The sequence below is a fragment of the Octopus bimaculoides genome, chromosome 20, assembly GCF_046866305.1.
Source record: "Octopus bimaculoides isolate indiv1 chromosome 20, ASM4686630v1, whole genome shotgun sequence".
NCBI lineage: Eukaryota > Metazoa > Mollusca > Cephalopoda > Octopoda > Octopodidae > Octopus > Octopus bimaculoides.
The window spans coordinates 33,300,322-33,310,321 of record NC_142947.1 but is presented as its reverse complement, the minus strand read 5'-3'; the positions used below and the strand labels follow the sequence as shown (position 1 = coordinate 33,310,321).

The 10,000-nt window shown below is 37.2% G+C and overlaps 1 protein-coding gene across 1 annotated transcript in view; it reads left to right on the top strand.

Moving 5' to 3' along the window:
• LOC106877702 (uncharacterized) overlaps nucleotides 1–10,000 on the top strand; it is a 271,669-nt gene that overhangs the window by 39,406 nt on the left and 222,263 nt on the right. The window lies entirely within an intron of this gene.

The window sequence follows — 10,000 nt, the reverse complement described above, 5'->3', positions numbered from 1 at the left end:
AGTCGCAGATGTTGGAACTAATAAGTGTTTTTGTTTTGTCTTTTCCTTGTTTCATTTTTTTATACTTTTGCCATTGTTTTCTTTTTTTGTTCTCTTAATATTATGTTATTTTTCATTCGAATTTCCCCACCTACACGACTGTACAGCGTAAATGTTAGCCAACAAAAGAAATTAACTCATTATAGTCACCTAGCCAACAGACAGACCTCGAGCGTAACAACAATATTGTATTTCTCACGTGAGCGTTTGACCATCTTCTTATTGTTGAGTGTTTTAAATATTATTCATAATGCGAGACGGCGTAGCTTAGTGGCTAGGGTCTAAGTGGTTAGATTCTTTCGATCGTGAGCTTTTCAATTACCAACAGCACGTTGTGTCTCTTGAGCAAGTCACTATTTCACGGTACTCCAGTTGACCGTGCTGGTAAAAAATGAGTATCTTTTATTTCTTTCAGTCATTTGACAGCGGCCATGCTGGAGGACCGACTTTAGTCGAACAAATCGACCCCAAGACTTAGTTTTTTAAAAGCCTAGTACTTATTCTATCGTTTTTTTTTTGTTGAATCGCTACGTTACGGGGACGTAAACACACCAAGATCTGTTGTCAAGTGATGTTGAGGGGGTGGGGGGACAAACACAGAAACACAAAAACACGCACACACACACATATATACGACGGGCTTCTTTCAGTTTCCGTCTACCAAATCCACTCACAAGGCTTTGGTCGGCTCGACGCTATAGTAGAAGACACTTACCCAAGATGCCTCGCAGTGGGACTGAACCCGGAACCATGTGGTTGGTAAGCAAGCTACTTACCACATAGCCACTCCTGTATTTCAAAGCATAGGACCTGTATTTCAAAGGGTCATTCGTGTCATGCTGAATCTCCCTGAGAACTATGTTCTAAGTACTCATGCCTGTGGAGTGCTCAGCCACATGCAAGTTATTTTCACGAGCAGGCTGTCTTGTTGATGAGATCAGTTGGATTTTTCGTCGTCGTAACTGACGAAGTGCCAGTATTGTTTATCATGTTTCGTTTTGTTTTTAATTTCGTATTGTTGTCTTCTGAAAAGCTTTTCTAACAAAGCAAGGTCGTAGTTATTATTTCTTTTACAACTGCATAATTGTTCGTCGTAATTGCAAATTATTTGCTTATCTACGTTTTGTCTAATCGTAACAACCATTATCATTATAATTCTTTCTACTATAGACACATAGCATGGAAATCTGGGGAGTGGCTAGTCGATTACATCGATTCCAGTGCTTGTATGGTACTGATTTTTTCGCCGCCGAAATGATGAAACAAACCCGAGCTCGGCGGAATTTGAAATTCAGAACTTAGAGACGGACGATATACCGCTAAGCATTTTGTCCGGCCAAGTAACGATTTCGCCAGCTAACTGCCTTTAATAATTATTTTAAATTATGGCGGAAGGTATGTAATTTTAGAAGAAAGAGATAATTGATTACATCAGCACCAGTGTTATTTCAGGTGTTGCTGTCAAAGAGGCGGAACAGAAAGCCTAAAGGACCTTGTCTGACATTCCATCAGAACCTGGAACGGTACTTTTGTAACCCAATTATAGAAGGAAAACGCTGTATAACACATCTTGTATAACACTGACTACAGATTAACTATCGACTAGACATGGCCCAGTAGAGAAATTTTGCGAAAGGGGAATCATATCGCAAGCAGTCATGTACACTCACATCCACTCTCTTGGGAGAGTCATTCTCTTTTAGTGCCTTATTATTGAACACACTCTCCGGTAAAGTATCCAGTCATTCATTTATTTATTTTTCCTAAAAAATTTCGCTGCGTCTTGCAACCTTTTCAATAGTCGTTTACTGTCCGTGCTCGGATGACGAACAGAGTCAACGACGATTGAAAAGGATGCAAGACGCAATGAAAATTTTAGGAAAAATAAATAAGTAAATGAATGGAAACTTTATCGGTGAATGTGTTAAATAATAATGCACTAAAGGAGAATGACTCCATAGACACAACAAAATATGCTTCAACACACGAACTCACATAAAGAATCTTGCAAACCAAATCCAAAACCGAAATAAAAATACGCGCGGGCGCACACACGCACATGTTTGTGTGTACGTAGGAAAGAAACAATTCCAGTGAAAGATAGACCCCATTTCTCAATCTCCAACTGGGTAGCGAAGCTACTGGCTGACATAGTCGAAGTTATTATCTATCATATGAGAGATACATTTTGTAGATACTTTACCATTATTTGGCATTCACCAAAAACCATTGTAGCAAAGACGAACTTAAATAAAGCGTTAAATTATACTATCTTCTAATGGACAATATTCGCTTCGTTATCTTTCCCATTACCACAACTCATTGTACTATGAACGACACTGTAGATATTTTTCACCATCTCTCTCTATTCTTCTCAAACACTGACTTCAAGTTGGAATATTTATCATCACTAATCATTTATTTTCTATCACTTTATTTCTCCACCTCTCCTTCTCTTTTTAACTAGTTCTTTTCTTTCAAGCATCACTCAGAGCCAATATTCTTCTACTGAAGTGAACTGCACTGGGGCTAGAAAATGGTGCGAAATTATGCATTTTGAACTAATAATTGGAGAAACACTCCTCAAAATATAAATATTTTTGTTTTATATGTTATTGCAATGATTCTTTCTTTGAATTAATTAATTTATTTATTTTTAGTTTATTCCTTGTAGACATTTGGTACGATAAGAATGTTTTCCAATACTTCAACGTATTCTGGTTTTGCAATTCAACATCCTTTTATCTGAATTTGACACAATTGTTCAACGGAGAAGATAAAAATAGTTTATTTTTTAAAATTTGTCTTTACTTTTTTCTTTTGACCCAACAATTTTACTTCCTCAATCAGATTAAAAACCACGGCATTTCCGTTGAATAGATTTCGGCAACTCGTTGTAGAATGAAAAGGATGCATATTTGTAAGGAAATGAATGTTGATAATTTAAACGGCTGCTACTGTGTTACTGGTACCATTAATGTATCTTCAATAAATAAAGCAATATTTAGAATAACTAGCGGAACCTGAGAAAATTCCACCTTTTATACAAGATTTCTATACATAAAAGTATGGATCTTCATAGAACTGTTGCATTATGTTAAAGATTTCGATTTCTTTTTTCGATTTTCTGTCATTGTTAAGATCGCTGAAAGTATAATACTGGAACACATTTCGTGACAATAATGACAATAATAATAATAATAATAATAATAATAATAATAATAATAATAATAATAATAATAAAGAAAAAAGAAGGAAAAATTAAACAAGAAATGAACAAAAAGAGAAAAGGCATGTAAAAAACGAAAATGTACGGTTAGTTGGCAAAAGATGTGAATGCCAAGACTAATACAGAGGACCGGTGGCTATGGATGAGGAGGAGTGACCTGAAGATAGAGGCTGAAGCACTCATATGCGCAGCTCAAGAACAAGCGTTAAGGACCAACTATATGAAGTGCAGAATAGACAAGACTACCGTTAGTGACAAATGCAGAATGTGTGGTAAGAGGGGTGAAACGGTATGGCACAACGTTAGCGAATGCCCGAAACTGGCACAACGCGAATACAAAAGACGCCATGACAATGTAGGAAGAATGATCTATTAGAAGCTTTGTGGAAATCACGGCCTGCAAAGAGCAAAGACGTTGTATGAGCAAACTCCAGAAGAAGTCACCGAAAATAAGAAGTGCAAAATCCTGGGGGTTGCAATGATCCAGTGCGATCATCTGGCCAGACATTCGAAACCGGACATTGCTGTGGTGAATAAATACGAAAGAACATGTATGTTAATCGACATAGCATGCCCCGGTAACAACAGCATGAATGTGAAAGAAGAAGAAAAATAAACAACTATGACGATTTGAAGTGAGAAATATGAAAGTTGTGGTCAAGGGAGAGAGTAGACATGATACCAATTGTAATTGGTGCATTTGGAAGTATCAGCATTGAACTACCACATGGCTGAAAAAGATTGGAGCAAGTGTGAAGGTAGAACACCTACAACAATCAGCATTGCTTGGAACTGCAAGAATTCTTCGCAGGGTTCTTGAAGCAGGGCCAGTTAACAAGTCCCACCTTAGTCTGCTGGCTGTGGACAGCTGACACTTTCTGCCAAATCTAGCAAAATAAGCTGGGAGTTTTCATATAATAATAATAATAATAATAATAATAATAATAATAATAATAATAATAATAATAAGAAGAAGAAGAAGAAGAAGAAGAAGAAGAAGAAAGGAGATGAGAATGAAATATTAATAACAGTTATAATGTTTTTTTTTTCTTTGGTAAAGTAGCCCCTGGTACAATGCGGCCAATTTAGACGATGAATTATAAACAACAGATTTTATTCGACTACTTCGTATGCAATATTCATAACATACCTGTAAAGCCGCACATATTGGGAAAGGCTGAATCGACTGAATCTACTTATGTACGAGGTGGTATTTATTTAACGGACACAGAAGGATGAAAACCCTCTATTATATTTGAATTATTGCCGTGCTAAATCTATTTTGTTTGTCCTTTCCCTGGAGAGTTACAGCACTTTTGAATTGTCCATTATTTAACACGCAATTTTGGGGTCAGTGGGCAATGAACGACTTCCTCGGAATTTGTATTTTATTATGTACGAAGCTAATTCTTTAGCGGATTTATAGAAAATTTTATGGTTCGTTATATTTTCTATGTCCCAGGTACCTAATCCACTCGCCTTTTCATGTTTTATTTTATTCTAGAATTCTAAGAGCGTTCTTTCTTAAGATGGATTTTTCACTGTCAGTGATTTGTTCTTTAAACGATTTCAGGCCTTTGATATTATCACATCAAATGAATTCTGGCCTTTCTCTTCTGTTCAAATTTAATGTACATAGCGTGCATTGTTAACATAAATTGCTTCAGTTTCATGTTATTGTCTTGCATATTGAGTCTTTTGAGCCAATTGTGTTTGAAGATTTTTTTTATTGAATTCTAATGAACCTTGAGGAAATTTTGGTTGATTAGGTTTTTGAATGCTTCTTCTGAGGTGCATAGCTAGTTTCCTTTGAACCATACATTGTTGATTCCATAATGTTATTGGCCAACAAAATCGTAAACGTCACATTTTTGAAGAAGAGCATTAAAGGAATATCGACTCCTGGTAAAATGTTATTCCTCTTATTTCTACTATATAGAGCATGTTCAAATAGTGGTTCTGTTTATCTCCGCTCTTGCAATGATATCCCTGAGAGAATGTGACCTTTGGATTATTTCAGGTTGGGATTTTTCTCTCATTGAAACTTTGGCCTGTGAAGGTCAAATTTGCTTGTTGTCTATTAGGGCGAGAATATACATTCGAAGTGAGGTTTCCCGTGAACTAAATATTGTACATACGATTTGATTTTTATGTGCAGTTTGAGCACATCTAAATGTAGATTTTTTTTGACAAGCGATATGAATAAGAATTCCATTGTTAATTCTTTCTTTCTTCATAGTATGAAGAATAACATACTTTAATTTGTGATGTGCATTACTGCATGTTATGTGTTGCTAGAGGCGTTACTGTGAGTGTCATGTACATGGCTTATTTCACTGCCTTGTTTGAAAACAATAGTTGCTACAGTGATGTACAGTGCTTTTCAATGGTAAAAAGTGTACAGTGTTTCTTCCTTATAAGAATATATGTGTGCCTGTCATTCAAGTTCTCCCACTCTCTCTCTCTCTCTCTCTCTCTCTCTCTCTCTCGCTCTATCTCTATCTCTTTCCCTCTTTACTAACGATGTCATGCAAACATAATACCACATTATAAGGCATTGTTTAGTTAAAGCGGAACCTTTCCAGCATTTCATTCAGTTTAGGTCAGGTGTAAACGAGGTTAAGTTAAAAATTATATGCTCCCCTGTTTCTGTACTTTATTAAAGTAAAAGCAGTGTTTGAACAATTACATCATATTTCTCCTTGATATTTCGATGCGCTTCTTCCAACAGTCCACAAGCTTGCTTATTCTAACGGTGACGGTGTTCGGCTGATCCCTGCAGCTATTCACACACCGCTTCCTGCACTTCTTCATCTATAGCAAATCGACGACCTAAGAAATGTTTGAACGGTCCAAACAGGTGATAGTTGGAAGGAGCACGATCTGAACTATATGCAGTGTATTCCAGCGATTCGAAACCCAATTTTCAACGGTTTCAACGGTGCGTGTGGGCGTATATTGTCTTAAAACCATAAAACTTGATTTGAAAATAGACCTCGGTATTTGGTGCGAACTGCTAGTTTCGAGTTGTTAGCTAGTATTTTACTGTAGCATGCACTGCTAACAGTAGATCTCTTTTTTAGGTAATGCTGTAGTATAGGTCTTTTTGCATCCCCCAAACGGTTAGCACCACTTTTTCTGAGGAGGATTGAGTCTTTAGTTTCGTTTTCGCTGGTGATCTCGGATGTTTTCAGGCCATTTGCTTTTTGGATTCTGGCTGAAAGTGATGAACGCAGAACTCTTCTTCAGCGAGTATTCTCTCCAAAACAAAACAAAAGAAAAAAGCTTCACCTCATTCGTTGTAGCTGTTGAGTTAGCGTTGACATATATACACACAACTCGTTTATGCGCTTTGGTAAGCTTACTTGGCATCTATCTGGCACAGACTTTACGGAAGCGAAGCTTTTCGTGGATTGTTTCGTATGCAGAAACATGAGTAATTTGCTGTGAACATGCCACCTCATTGATGTTCTCTCGTCGGTTTGCCAGAACCATGAATCAAGCTTGTTGAATTTTCACGCCAGTGGTGGGGAGTTGATGGGCGTCCTGACCCCACTTCGTGCTTCACGACCGTGAGGCAATTTTTAAATTTCCCGATACACTCATACACACTCCAAAGCAGAAGATCACTGTCTTCGTGTTGTGCTGAAAGTGTGCGATGAATTTCAACCCTTGTAACTCCTTCGCACCAGAAAAAATCGGATACGTAATCTCTGTTCTTCCACGGTATACGTTGGCAGTGGAATAGTCATGTTTATTCTTGTTATGACGTGAGTATACACGTCTGGTGTAAAATGGTATTACACAAATAAATAGTTGGTTGTGGCTATCTAAAAGTAACCTATCGCAGAAATATGTGCTAACACAGAACGCACTCTGCACTACTCGAACGTAGATACAATACTCAGCATTCACTGTTCAACTACTGGCTGTTAAACCAACAGACGCCGAAACAACAGGGTCGAACTCAACGCCGACAGTGATAGGTTAGTCCACTTTCAGTCACGTGGGTGTGTTCAGCATTCTCCCATAACCATTCTGTAGCAGAATAAAGAAAACGAGAGATTTCGGTCAAACCTAGGTTAGATTACCACAAGAGCACTAACTTTTAACAGGCGAACGCTAAAAGGCAGTGCAGTAAACTTAAAGAAAATTTTGGCGAAAGAGCGTATAACATTTTGCTTCCCGTTGCGCATATTGGCAGTTTACCCCAGGGACATTTGAACTGACAGATGATTAAAACTTTGTCATTTATGCTTCCAACACGTATTTTCGTTTCTACCCTCTACATATTGGTTTTAATGTTCATATTAAAAAAAAAAAAACAGAAAAACTTTTCGGTTTTAAATCATTATGGGAAATTTATTAATTTTATTATTGACTTTCTTAGTTTTTCTTTTTTTTTGTCGCCGTCTGAAGAAAGCGAGGGTTATATCTGGCGAACGCCCATCTAAATAATCTTCATAAACTGTTATAAGTGAAGGGTTAAGGGGGAAAATGTGCAAGCAGACAATTTAAGAGAGATGTTTTAATGACTTGGAATAGTAATTAGTGTGGTGTGGTGGGATTAGATGCATTACAGCTTATGAGAGGAACAAAAACAAAACTGTGAAGTGTGTCAGGATGAAAGCAAAACAGCATTACACAATATTATCTAAAAGGTTCAAATGCGGATTAACGAGGGAATAAGAGTGAAGACATATTCTAATTTTTCTTTCTGTATGTGATAACAATCTTCCTAATCCATAGCAAATCAAAGTAACAGTAATTAAATCGCTATGGTACACACAGAATTTTAAAAAGAATTTTAAAAAAAGGAAGCCTGCTAACACAACATCATTCTGCAATATTTTTTCAAGTGGTTTATAATATAAACAAATTATCATGATTGTGTCATGTAAATTCAGTATTCTCTCTTTGTCTCCGACGGGGTGTTTATCTGTTTGTCTGTCTTCATAAATATATAAATATATAGACGCCATTATAGATCTATCATGGCTGACCAAACCATTCAATTTTTTTTCTCCGTGTTTTTCTCCTTGTTTTCTCCGTATTCTTTCTGTTGAAGAGCCGTAGCTCGAAACGTTAAATACTTTCTGTATTCCCGAGCGTTAAACTAATACATCCTTTTGTTGTTTACACCACCTGTCCTCGACTGTGGTTGTTTTTTTCGTAAATTCTCCCATATATATATATATATATATATATATATATATATATATATATATATGTGTGTGTGTGTGTGTGTGTGTGTGTGTGTGTGTGTCTGGATTCTTGGTTCAAAGTGATGAATACAGAACTCCTCTTCCTCCCAAAGCTTCACCTCCATCGTTGAGCTGTGTATAAGTGCGTGTGTGTATGTGTGTTACATATATATGTGTGTGTGTGTGTGTGTGTGTATGTGCATGCATGTATGTCAATATATAAATGAACACACATACACACACACACACACACACACACGCGCACACACGCGCGCGCGCATACATGTAAATGTAGCGAATTTGCAGGATCTTAGAACGTCAGAAAAAAAACACTTCCCTATACCTTTGGGCTATTTACATTTGTTCAAATCCCTCTGAATTTCACTACTGATTGATATTATCGATTATTCCCCGTCCCTAATTTCAGGCCTGTACCTCCGTTAGATTCAATTATTATCTGTACACAAACGTACACACACAAAATGAACGCATACACACATATTCGTGTGTATGTTTGTGCATTATGTGCATTTTACAATTGTTATATATTATAGTATATATGTTTCTGCTCGTGTGTACTGAACAGAATTGAGAAATGTCAGTTGGGAAACTGGGAGAGAAAGACCGGAGAGAGAAAGTGATGGGGTAAGAGATAGAGAGGGACAGAAAGAGAGAGAGGGGAGAGTGAGACGGAGACACAGACAGAGACAGGGAAACAGAGGCGAACGCAAAGGAGAAATGAATGTTTGTGTAGAAATTGCATCACTGGACCGAAATTGAAAATTGTCTTTATGTATCAAGTATATAAACGATATCTTTATGAGGGTTCCACCGAAAAGTTCATAGGCTGACCATGATATTGTCATGGAATATGATAAATCAGGTTTATCTTTCAACATAATTCCCTTTTGATCCGCACGCTTCTTTCATCCCTATTGCAATGATTCGATCCCATTGGTGAAGTAGCTTTCAGCCTTTTGCTGAAAAAAATGTCATCAACAGCAGATATGACTTCATCATCACCGCGATACTGGTTCCAACTTAAGTGATATTTTCATATTGGGGAACGGATGATAGTTAGATAAGACGAAATCAGGTGATCAAAACCGCAGTCACATACAGTGGCCATTGAAATTGAGGCATTGTGTTCTGATGGGACAAAATACCTTTCGTCAGTTTTTCTGGGGGTTTGGTCTTGATAGCCTTTCGTAACTGCCTTAGAAAGTTGGTATAGTACTCTCACTTGAAAGTGTGACCCTTCTGAAGATAGTCAATAAACACAATGCTTTTTGAATCAGAAAAAAACTGAAGCTATCACATTCTCTGCTGATGAAGCAACCTTGGCTTTCTTTGGAGCAGGTGAGGAAGGGTGTTTCCACTGCATGAATTCTCCCTTTTATCTCTGGCTCAATGTGATGAAACAAGCACTCATCATGGGTTAGAAAACGTTCCAGGAAACCAGCTGGATCTATCTCAAACAGTGTCAGATTTTTCCATGATATGATCAGCCTGGCGTGCTTTTGATCAG